This window comes from Pristis pectinata, chromosome 37 (assembly GCF_009764475.1).
Source record: "Pristis pectinata isolate sPriPec2 chromosome 37, sPriPec2.1.pri, whole genome shotgun sequence".
NCBI lineage: Eukaryota > Metazoa > Chordata > Chondrichthyes > Rhinopristiformes > Pristidae > Pristis > Pristis pectinata.
The window spans coordinates 8,748,981-8,761,614 of record NC_067440.1 but is presented as its reverse complement, the minus strand read 5'-3'; the positions used below and the strand labels follow the sequence as shown (position 1 = coordinate 8,761,614).

The window sequence follows — 12,634 nt, the reverse complement described above, 5'->3', positions numbered from 1 at the left end:
AACTTAAGATAAATTGTTCTTGGGGTTGTTACACAAATTTTTAACTAATTTGTAGGCAGTGTCAGGAGGGCTGTGAACTGTGGTCCTTCCTCACAAAGTCCCTTTTCTTTTCAATTTTATTTACAATATTCACAACCTTTTTAATCTAAAAATGTGATCTCACTGCCCAGGACACACTCCCTTCCCTGTAGTGCCCACTGGTCCCAGAGGGCCAGTGGGCCCCCTGTACTCCCTCTTCAGGGACACCAGAGCATGGAGGTATCGTCGGGAGAGGGGCTGGCAGTCGGCTGGGCCAGAACCCTCGGCTGCCCGTGAATGGCCACCTTGGCCAGGCCCAGGAGCAGACTGAGCAGGAGATCTCCCAACTGACCCACCCTCTTCCTTCCCCCCACACCGGGTGCTCAAAGATTAGGAGCGCGGGGGCTGGAGTGCAGCCAGAACTCGAGGAACAGCCCCCTCAGATACTCAAACAGGGGCTGCAACCTCTCGCACTCCGGATGTACATGGAACACAGACTCCTCCAGGCCGCAGAAATAGCAGGCGATCCGGGACCCTGCAAACCAACTTTACCGACCTGTTGCACAGCGTTGCCCTTCTCTCCACTCTGCACCCGAGGTCCCGATGTAGATGGGAAGGACTCCGCACGTGTAACTGGGCAGCGTAGAGGGAGCTTTACACTTTAACAAACCCCTCAATGATTGCAACACACTCTAGGATGTCCTAGAAAGCTGAATGCTGATTATGATTCTGTATTCTGCCTTCTGTTCCTGCACTGTAATGTAACATAGCTTCTAGTCCTAGAGAGTGCTGCGTGCCAGGAACGGGCTGCCAGGGGTGGGTGTGGAAGCAGATACGATGGTGACGTTTAAGAGACACATGAATATGCAGGGAATCCAAATCGGATTTATCATCACTGACATATGTGACATTTGTTGTTCCACGGCAGCAGTATAGTGCAAAGGTATAAAAAAATTACAAATTACAAAATAAATAGTGCAAAAAAAAAGGAATAACGAGGTAGTGTTCATGGGTTCATGGACCATTCAGAAATCTGATGGCGGAGGGGAAGAAGCTGTTCCTGAATCGTTGAGTGTGGGTCTTCAGGCTCCTGTATCTCCTCCCCGATGGTAGTAACGAGAAGAGGGCATGTCCTGGATGGTGAGGGTCCTTAGTGACAGATGCTGCCTTCTTGAGGCACCGCCTCTTGAAGACGTCCTCGATGGTGGGGACGGTTGTGCCCGTGATGGAGCTGGCTGAGTCTACAACCCTCTGCAGCCTCTTGCGATCCTGTGCATTGGAGCCTCCTTACCAGGCGATGATGCAACCAGTCAGAATGCTCTCCACTGTACATCTGTAGAAATTTTGCAAGAACCTTAGACATACTGAATGCAGATCACATGCAGGCAGATAGTTTAATTTGGCATCATGTTTGGCACAGACATTGTGGGCTGAAGGGCCTCATACATCTGGAGATTACTGGTTTAAGGTGGAGACACAGATGCTGGACACCAGGAGCCTGTGCACAAAGTGCTGGTTTAAGGTGGATATTTTACCATTTAGAATTGGGTGTCATCTCACCCTTCCTTTATTTGCAGTCGGTCTCCATACTGGTTTCTCTGCTGCCATTTTGAAGAGAGAAGCTCCATCCTAGACTTGCTTAGGCTTGCTTGAATTCCCCTTAAACCTTGCCTTAGGCAGAAGGTTGTGGAGCCGGGTCCCAGGATGGGGGTCAGCATTCACTGCCCGTTCACTTGTACCCTCTGTGCCAGGTTATATTTGGGGGCATTGGCAGAGAGGGGAGACCGATCCAAGGTGCCCCTCCCCCATCACTGACCAGCACGCCTCCCCGTCCCACCCGCAAGGGGAGCATCTGTGTCCGAGGGCGACCCAGGAGTGAGGTGAGAGGTCAGGAGGGACGGTGTGAGTGGCAGCCGCTGGGCGCAGTGTGTTTAGCTGTCTGATTCATTGCCTGCAGGGGACTCACCAGTTCCTCTTTGTGGGATATAAATAGCTGATTGGGGAAGTGAGTCCTGGACTTGCTCAGCACCACCGCCCTGTAGGAAGCAGTGAGGAGGGACGGTGTGGGAGCTGCAGCCAGGGACGGCAGGCTGCATAATGGTGGTTTCTCTCCGCCTCACAGCTGCTCTGTGTGTGTGTATGTCTGTCTCCCTCTCTCCCCCCTCTCTCTGTCTCTCTGTGACATCTGCATGGATACATGTGGGGGTAACAGGGTGCCTCGGGGTACACATTCATGTATGTGTTTGCATGCATGCCTGTATCGTGTGGTCAGAAACATGCGTGTGGTCAGATATGTGTGTGTGTGTGCGTGCTTTCAGGACACACCAAGGGAAGTTGCTGAGCTGTATATACTGTGTGAGTGAGGGTCTCACACTGGGGATTGGTTGTGCTCTGTGTGTGAGTGAGGGGATTGGTTGAGATGGTGAACTGACCCACTGTTCATTACCATCTCTGAGGTAAATTAATTAGCCTCTCTGTTTATTTTTGTACTGGCCTGCTCGCTTGTAGAGACTTCTTGGATTGAACATTGTCCAACTTGAGAGACTGAGTTATGGGGAGAGGTTGAGTGATGGAGCGAAGGAGACAGAGAGCTGATCCTATAGGGGTGTATAAAATCTTGAGGGGCATGGATAAGGTGAATGCACACAATCTTTTTCCCAGGGTTGGGGAATCAAGAACTAGAGGGCACAGGTTTAAGGTGAGAGGGGAGAGATTTAATAGGAATCTGAGAGACAACTCAGTATATGGAACGAGCTGCCAGAGGAAGTGGTTGAGGCAGGTACATTAACAACATTTAAAAAGTACATGGATAGGAATGGTTTGGAAGCATATGGGCCAAACGTGGGCAATGGCACTTGCTTAGATGGGCATCTTGGTCAGCATGGACCAGTTGGGCCGCAAGGCCTGTTTTTGGGCTGTGTGACTCTATAACTTCCTACCCTTTTGAAAATTCTGTCTTCTCAAGGTGAATGAATTTACACCCCATCTCTCACGCTAATTACCAGGGAGTTAAATCAGGAGGTGCTGGGGAATTTTTTCTGTCCAATGCTGTGAAAATCTATCGGGAGTAGGCTGTGATTGCCACCATTTCTGCATTGCAAGGTGACAACTCTGCCCAACCAGCCCACCCTGCCGTCCAATGTGTTATTGGCTGATCTGCCCCAGGCCTCAACTGCGGCACACCAGCGCGGCGGGCAGAGCTGCTGCCTCCCAGTTCCAGAGACCCGGGTTCGATCCCGACCTCCAGCGCTGTCTGTGTGTGAGGTTCCCACATTCTCCCTGTGACCGCGTGGGTTCCCTCCCACAACCCAACGACGTGCGGGGTCAATAGGTTAATTGGCTGCTGTAAATTGCTCCCCCCCCCCCCCCCGCCTAGTGTGTGAATGAAGGGGTAGAATCTGGGGGGCAGTTGATGGGAATGTGGGGAGAATAAAATGGGATGGGTGTACATGGGCGTTTGATGGTCAGTATAGATTCTGTGGGCCGAAGGGCCTGTTTCTGTGCTGTATGACTCTAAGTAGGGCCCTTGAGAGCTGAAGTCAAGGATGGGAAAGTAGCCAACATAATAAAGGACCCCTCCCACCCTGGACATTCTCTCTTCTCCCCCCTCCCAGTGGGCAGAAGATACAAAGACTGAAAGCACGTACCACTAGGCTCAAGGACAGCTTCTATCCCGCTGTCATCAGACTCTTGAACGGACCTCTCACACGCTAAAGATGAACTTTTGATCTCCCAATCTACCTCATCGTGGCCCTTGCACCTTGTTGTCTGCCTGCACTGCACTTCCTCTGTAACTGTAACACTACAGTCTGCATTCTGTTTTCCCTTGTACTACCTTGATGTACTGATGTACAGAATGATCTGTCTGGATGGCATGCAAACCAAGTGTTTCGCCGTAGCTCGGTACATATTACAATAATAAACCAATACGATTACCTCAAAGGCTGTGGAAGACCCTGGAGTAAGCCACAGGGAAGAAAATATAATATGTTAATAACTGAATGCTTGGACCAGGGATTTCTTTGCGAGACTTTCTTTCTCACTTGGTTAATGCCGGTGAGGTTCATTTGCCAACCTCCAGGACTGCCGCAATTGGTCAGAGAGTTTCCATGTCCTTCCCAGCACCCCCTGGATTTTTTGGGCAGCATACTTACTAACAACACTTCATCAGCCAATGGATTGAAAGTGAGGTGGGGGTGTGGGGGGTGGTTCCTTCCATAGTTGAATGTACTGGAAAATTTACTTGGGGAAACAGTGCTGGTGTAAGGAGCAAACAGAAACTACAGCAACTTCTCCCGACAAAAGCAGGCTAATTTCTCCACCAGCAATGCAGACAGTGGAGGATAGTCGTGTATAAAGGGCGTGCAAGGAATCTCGTTCACCTGCAGTGGAGTGGTCAGCAAGCTTGTTTAACCCTAAGAAATGGAAGCAGGGGAGGACAATCCACCCTTTGAGTGTAGTTCACTGTTCTATCATAGCTGCTCCAATCTTGGCCTCATCATCTTGTTCTTGCTGTCTAGTTGGTGTGTCTGTGAGAGGGAGAGGGGCCTCTGTGTGTATGTCTGTCTGTGTGTTTATGTATGTATATATGTGTGTGAGAGAGAGAGGGGTGTGTGTGTGAGAGAGAGAGGGGTCTGTGTGTGTATGTCCATCTGTGTGTGTGAGAGAGAGGGGTGTGTGTGTGTGAGAGAGAGAGGGGTCTGTGTGTGTATGTCTGTCTATGTGTGTGTGTGAGAGTGAGAGAGATGTGAGGCTCTTGCATTTGTTGACTGACTCGCGGTATTGTGTCCAGTTTTGGTCACCCTGCTATAGGAAAGTTGCCTTTTAAGCTGGAAAGAGTGCAGAAAATATTTACAAGGATGTTGCCAGGACTCGAGGGACTGGGTTGTAGGTTGGGCAGGCTGGGACTTTATTCCTTGGAGCGTAGGAGACCGAGGGATGACCTTGTAGAGGTGTGTAATCATGAGGGCCATAGATAAGATGAACTTTTTCCCCGGGTTTGGGGAATCAAGAACTAGAGGGCACACGTTTAAGGTGAGGGGAGATATTTAATAGGACCCTGAGGGGCAACTTTCTTCACACACAGGGTGGTAAATATATGGAACAAGCTGCCAGAGGAAGTGGTTGAGGCAGGAACAATAACATTTAAAAGACAGTTGGACAGGTACATGGATAGGAAAGGTTTAGAGGGATATGGGCCAAACACAGGCTAATGGGACTGGCTTGGATGGCATACACTGGTTGGGCCGAAGGGCCTGTTACCATGCTCTATGACTCTGTCCTTCCATCACGGATCTGTGCCTGAATCTCCGGATCCCGCCCTGTTGCTAGGGACCCACGGGGTGCCCTGCTGCACTTCCCGGGTGATCCAAGGCGCCCGAGATCCAACAGCCCTGGAGAGCTGAGAGGGCGGTTGCCATGGGAGATAGAAAATGTCACCAGTGTGGAGACAGAATTCAGCAGTAGGAAAAGTTAACTCTTAAAATGCAGGAAACTCCCTTGGCATCTGCCGGCCCTGATGAACTATTGGCTCTGTCTCTCCTTCCCCGTTTGACAAGGTCTCCATTTTCCATTGGTCACGGTTCCTTCCCTCAACTTTTGCTTCCCCCTGTCTCTCTTCCCACCCCCCCCCCCCACCTTCCCTCCACACCATCGTTGGGGTGGGGCTCATTTTGTCCCCTTTCCTGTTTGGGCCTCTTCGTTCTCTCTGCCTGAACCTCCTCACTCTAGCTATGCGCGCGCACGTGAACACACGCGCACACGAGAGAGAGCAGGAGGGACACCACACGCATGACAGAGAGCGAGAGAAACACACGCACACACACCTCGAGAGAGCGAGAGACGAACACACGAGAGAGGCGTGCACACACACCTCACGAGAGAGAGTGATACACGAGAGCGAGAAAGACTCTCGCACACCTCATGAGAGCGAGGCACACGCACACACACAAGACGGCAAGAGGCGCGCACACCTCGCGAGAGAGAGAGACACACACACACACACACACACACACACACACACACACACACACACACACACAAGTCACAGAGGAGTGTAAGGGTGAGGGGGCAGGGAAGATGGAATTCTGGTAAACATTTTGAACATGAAATGGTGGATCCACCTCAATGTGGCGTTGGTCGGGGATCCAGGATATCTTGCAGAGGCCAGAATGGTCTGTAACGAGAGGAGTCCATCCTGTCGGCCCCTTTCCCCCAGCTCCTGCCCCAGACTGCCGGGGTGGAGGGAGGTCGTGGACATGGGATGAGCCAACGATACTGAACTTACTGCAACGTGCTTTGGGAAGTCTGGAACGGCTCTCCAGGAATAGTTCATTTTCTTCCAAGGGGGAATATTTGGGACAGGACCTAGTTCAATCTGGATTTTTTCTGATGAATCCGACAAATTCGGAGAAATTTGGGGGCTTGATCCGGCGAGCTGAGTGGATGAAGAATCTCTGAAGGGAACGGCCATCTCCGAAGGTCTTGAATCCAGAGCTAGACTGGCAACAAATCATGGGCTTGACAGAAAGTTAACAGGATGAAACCCCGGCAAAGGCGGGCCAAGTCCGCAGCCTTTCCTGAAGGATTATTGGGATTTCCGGAGTGTTCCAGTGTAGTGTAAGCTTGAAGCAGGTGGAAGTCTCTGGACCTGGGGCCCAGCTGCTTGAGGGTAGCTGTCCTGGCTTTGCCTTCCGAGTGGGATTTGTCAGATTCATCGGAGTAATTCCAGGCTGAACTAGCTCCTGTCCTAAGTATTTCCCCCTTGGAAAAAAGAAGGAACCATTTCTGGAGAGCTGTTCCAGACTTCCCAAAGCACGTTGCAGTAAGTTCAGTATCGTTGGGTCATCCCATGTCCAACTCTCCCTCCACCCCGGGGCAGGAGCTGGGGGAAAGGGGCTGACAGGATGGACTCCTCTAGTCAGAGATCATTCTGGCCTCTACTAGATATCTTGGATCCCCGACCAAGGCCACATTGAGGTGGATCCACCATTTTGTGTTCTTCAGTCGTGTGACCAGAATTCCATCTTCCCTGCCCCCTCACCCTTACACTCCTGTGACTGTGTGTGTGTATCTCTCTCCTCTGTGTGTGTCCCTCTGTCCCCCTCTCTCCTTTTGTCTCTCTCTCTCGGTGCATCTCTCTCTCTCTCTCTCTCTCTCTCTCTCTCTCTCTCTCTCTCTCGGTGCATCTCTCTCTCTCTCTCTCTCTCTCGGTGCATCTCTCTCTCTCTCTCTCTCTCTCTCTCGGTGCATCTCTCTCTCTGCATCTCTCTGTGCATCTCTCTAGTTTCTCTTTGTGTGTGTGAGTCTCTCCCCATGTATGTATCTTCCCCCCCCCCCCACCCCCGTGTGTGTGTCCCTCTCTTCCTCCCCCCGTTTACATCGACCGCACTGCCACCCTCAAGGGCAGATGAACTTGGCTCCGGGAACCTTCCCGACAGCCTCCGTCGCCACTGATGGCCGGAACGTCGGTGTTCACTTCTCTGCTTCATTGTTCTTTCTCCCATTTCTCCCGCAGGAATCGCTCTCGCCGGTTTGAGCTGGAGCTCCCAGTCCTGGACTAACCTCTGTCAGCGAGGACAGGTAGGCCCCTTAAATCTGGACCTGTGTAGAGACTAGGTCGGGTTCCTGGTCCTCTCCGAATGGAGGTAGAGGAGAACTGGGCAAACCGTGACATAAACCATTGCTTTTTATATCAAAAACCTGAAACAATTGGTGGTGTGAAACTATTTTTGGTATCCCACACGTAACTATTTCAGATATCTCCCGTTACCTTGGCAACCGGCTCATAATGAAATGAAAATGGAAGCAACTTGTCCATCATCATTGCTTCCAGAACTGATGAGAAAGATAGTGGCTTGCATTAGTGTAGCGCCTCTCCCCACCTTGGGCTGAGCTTTCCGAGCCTGGGTCACTGACGTAATGCAGGGAGTGAGGCTGATGAGTTACGCAAAGCAAGATCCCACAGGTAGTACTTGTGAGGATCAAAAGGCTCGCAGAACCAGAAATTGTTCTGTCGTTGTGCCTGAGCTCGGGGGTGGGGGGGAGGAATCTCTGACCTTTAGTTAACGCACGCATCCAAGTACAATAAAATTCCGATAATCCACTCAGAAATCTGGATATTTTGGCATCCGAGTCGTGTCGTATGGGAGGTTGAATTAAATCTCCTGCTTGTGTGCCTCATTGCTCAGACACTGCTTTGCCCTCAAGTAACTGCTAAATCAGTGTCTCGGTCCGATTTTAAAATCAGCCTTACCCCCATATTGAACCCTCTGCTACGGTTTTATCTTTCTCTGTTTCCATATCTGCGCGAACTCTATGTTGTGACCACTATTAAAAAGATGCTCCCCTTCCTTCCACCTGCTCAGCCTCATTCCCTGAAACTAAATCCAGAGTCGACCCCTCCCTGTGGAGCTTGCTGCCTACTGGCTGAAAAAGAAAGTTCTCGTGAATGCAATTTAGACATTATCTGCCATCTATACATTTAGATAGACACACGAATGATAGAGAAAGAGGGGGCTATGTGGGAGGGAAGGGTTAGATAGATCTTAGAGCAGGATAGAATGTCAGCACAACATTGTGGGCCAAAGGGCCTGTACTGTGCTGTAGTGTTCGATGTTCTATACCTTGTACCCCGTGTTTTCCTCCCGTTAATGTTGGGTATTTGAAATCTTCCATTATTTCTGACTTGTAGTGTGGCCCTTCAGCCCAACTCGTCCATGCCAGCCAAGATGCCTTGCTGAGCTAGTCCCACTTGCCTACATTTGACCCATTTTCCCCCTCGACCTTTCCGTTCCACGTACCTGTCTTAAATGTCTCTTAAACATTGCAGTTGTATGTGCCTCTACTACTTCCTCTGGTAGCTTCTTCTATGTACAGACCACCCTGTGTATGAAAAGGTTTCCCCTCTGGTCCCCTTTCAAATCTCCCCCCTTAAACCTAACTCATTCTAGTTTTGGACGCCCCTACCCTGGGGAAAAGACTGTGACCATCTACCTTGTCTGTGCCCCTCGTGATGTTTTCTAAACTTCTATAAGGTTGCCCCTCAGCCTCCTACACTCCGGGGAAAACAAGGTTTGAGGAGAGATAGTTAACAGGAACCTGAGGAGCAATTACTTCACCCAGAGGGTGGTCCGTATGTGGAACGAGCTGCCAGAGGAAGTGGTTGAAGCAGGTACATTAACAACATTTAAAAGGCACTTGGACAGGTACATGGATAGGAAAGGTTTAGAGGGATATGGGCCAAACACAGGCAAATGGGACTGGCTTAGATGGGCATCTTGGCCGGCATGGATGAGTTGGGCCGAAGGGCCTGTTTCCCTGCTCTATGACTCTGACTATCCAGCCTCTCCTTATAAATCAAGCCCTCCAGTCCCGGCAACGTCCTTGTGAAATTTTTCTGTACCCTCTCTGGCTTTGTCGCATCCTTCCGATAGCGTGGTGACCAGAACTGCACACTGTACTCCGGGTGCGGTCTCACCAACGTCCTATCCAACTGCAGCGTGACGTCGGTACGTTGGTCACGGATTTGCTCTTCCATCTCTCTTGCACTGTTTGCAGGCATGAGTGTTTCTTCCATGGGTCAAAGTTTTGGGTGACCCAGCGGCACAGTTCCAGAGACCTGGGTTCGATTCCCGACCTCCGGTGCTGTCTGTGTGTGTGTGTGTGTGTGTGTGTGTGTGGAGTTTGCACGTTCTCCCTGTGACCGCGTGGGTTTCCCTCCCGGGTGCTCCCGGTTTCCTCCTGCATCCCAACGACATGCAGGGTCAAGACAAGATTTCTTTATTAGTCACATGTACATCAAAACACACAGCAAAATGCATCTTTTGCGTAGAGTGTTCTGGGGGGCAGCCCGCAAGTGTCGCCACACTTCCGGCACCGACATAGCACGCCCACAACTTCCTAACCCGTACGTCTTTGGAATGTGGGAGGAAACCGGAGCACCCAGAGGAAACCCACGCAGACACGGGGAGAACGTACAAGCTCCTTACAGACAGCGGCGGGAATTGAACCCAGGTCGCTGGCGCTGTAAAGCGTTATGCTAACTGCTACACTACCGTGCCTGCCCTTAGGAACAGTAAAGGGAAAAAAATAACATGGGAGTTGTTTATAGGCCACCAAATAATGACATTACAGTGGCACAGGCAATAAAGGCTGAGAGTCTTACAGCACGGAAATCGGCCCAATTGGTCCAAGATGCCCCAAGTTGGTCCTATTTGCCAGGGTTTGGCCCATAACCTAATGCTGTAAATTCACCCGCCCCGTCTGGGTGAAGAGCAGGAGAACCGGGGGGAGAGATTGAGAAGGGGGCAAGCAGGATTGGTGTAGGTTTCTGCTAGGGCCTGTTTAGACCCGTATGACTCCAATATCCAACTCGAAGACTCGGTATCTTCCAAAAGCATCCACTGCTGTACGAATAACGATCACTGTTGGTCCATCTGAGAGAGAGGCTGCGGATATTGATCAGGAGCGGGTAGTACTGAGCAACCCGACCTGGCCCCGGAGGAATTAATGACTTCTCAGAACGTCCACCCCACCCCACCCGAACACCGCACACCACCGGTCACAGGGCGGGGGCTCCGAGCTCTCTTGGTAATTAACTCCCCGTGGGCAGGACTCTGGTGTCGTTGGCGGGGAGGGTGGGAAGGCAGGGAAAGGATCGAACCCGGGTCTCTGGAGCTGTGAGGCAGCGACTCTACCCGCTGTGTCACTGGGTCTACAAGAAAGCTACGTAGAGTCATTTGGTAACATTTATTTGACTGTACAACTTAACCCTGAAAAGCTAGTTGCAGTGGTATCACAAAACTTCCAAATTGGCCAAAACAGCATCTTCAGTGGAGAATGCATCAATTCATTCCATTACCGCTTTCTACAAGAAAGCTACGTAGTTAATTGTTGCAAACCACTTTACTTTACGTATTTGATGGTGCCGAATCATTTGGTAATATTTATTTGATTGTACAACGTAATCCTGAAAAGTTAATGCCAATGGTATTACAAAACTTCCAAAACAGTGTAGAGGGAACTTCACTCTGTCTGACCCTGGGAGTGTGTGACGGGACAGTGTAGAGGGAGCTTCACGCTGTGTCTGACATCCAGGCAGGATGCTTTCTATGGTCCATTGAGAAAAGTTGATGAGGGTCAAAGGGAAAATGCTGAATTTCTTCTCCCTCCTGTCAGACTCTCGAAGGATTTGTCTGTTGACAACTTCAATAGCTCCTTCAAGGTACCAAAAGGCCTCAGGAGCACCCTTGACAGGAGGAGAGAGCTGACCGAAACCTCAGCCAAAGAGATGGGCATGAAGGATGGCCAGAGCCTGTGGGAAGGGAATCCTAGAGCATGGGCCGTGCCGGCTGTCGGCACGCACACATCCACGTGGCGGTCATTCAGACCCTTCCCTTAATAACTAAAAGGCACTGAGTCCGAGAGTTGGGATGTCATATGACTACTGTACGAGATGTTGGTGAGATCCCACCTGTGCACAGTTCTGGTCGCCCAGCTGTAGGAAAGATGTCTTTAAGCTGAATAGATTCATGAGGACGTTACCAGGACTGGAGGGCTTGAGTTATAAGGAGAGGTTGGATAGGTTGGGACTCTCTCCCCTGGAGGCTGAGGGATGACCAACGTTGAGTGTGGGTCTTCAGGCTCCTGTACCTCCCTGATGGGAGAACGGGAAGCGGGCATGAGATACAGAAGTTTATAAAATCATGAGGGGCACAGATAATGGCCACAGTCTTTTCCCCGGGGTCGGGGAATCTAAAACCAGAGGGCATAGGTTTAAGCTGAGAGGGGAAAGGTTTAAAGGGGACCTGAGGGGCAGGTTTTCCACACAGAGGGCAGTAGGTATGTGGAATGAGGTGGAAGAGGCGGTACAAAGTTTAAAGGTATATGGATACGAAAGGTTCAGAGGGATATCGGCCAAATGCAGACAAGTGGGACTAGCTCAGGTTGGCAACCTGGTCGGCATGGAAGAGTTGGGCCGTAGGGCCTGTTTCCGTGCCGTATAACTCTATATATAAAACAAAACGATCAGACTCCCTGGATATCTGCAGTGACTGAGCCTCCAACCGCCCTCTGGGGAGACAATTCCAAAGACTCCCCACACTCTGGATGAAGAAATTCCTTCCTCTCCGTCCACAGGCTGACCTTTTACTCCAAGACTGTGACCCCTGGTTTTAGACAGCCCAGCTGGGGGAAATGTCAGCTCCATATCTCAAGCCTACTAAGAATTCTCTATGTAACGAATCAATTCAGAACCCCTCTCCCACACACCCCCAATCTCGTTCTCCACTACGTCGATGACTATGTTGGCATTTCTTCCCGTATCGTCAAGGATTCCTGTCACCCTGGCCATTCCCTTTTCTCCCGTCTACCTTCTGGGAGAAGATACAGGAGCTTGAAAGCCCAGACTCGAGAACAGCTTCTTCCCCACTGCTGTCAGACTCCTGAACCAATCCCCCCTCTCACACCCCCTTCCTGCTGGTGTTGCTATGTTCTCCAACCCTTAACTCTACCTCTTCTGTTATCTTCACTTTAGCACTTCTTTCTGCACCACCTCAGACTCCACTCCAATCTCTGCTCCTTCTGCCATTTTGTGCTCGTTGTTGTATTTATTATC

General features: G+C 50.7%; 1 protein-coding gene across 1 annotated transcript in view; it reads left to right on the top strand.

Moving 5' to 3' along the window:
• LOC127586711 (guanine nucleotide-binding protein G(I)/G(S)/G(T) subunit beta-2) overlaps positions 1–12,634 on the top strand; it is a 145,871-nt gene that overhangs the window by 19,158 nt on the left and 114,079 nt on the right. Inside the window, exon 2 of the mRNA XM_052044868.1 lies at positions 7,535–7,599. The gene's annotated coding sequence lies outside the window, so the exon portion shown is untranslated. The remainder of the gene's footprint in view (positions 1–7,534; positions 7,600–12,634) is intronic.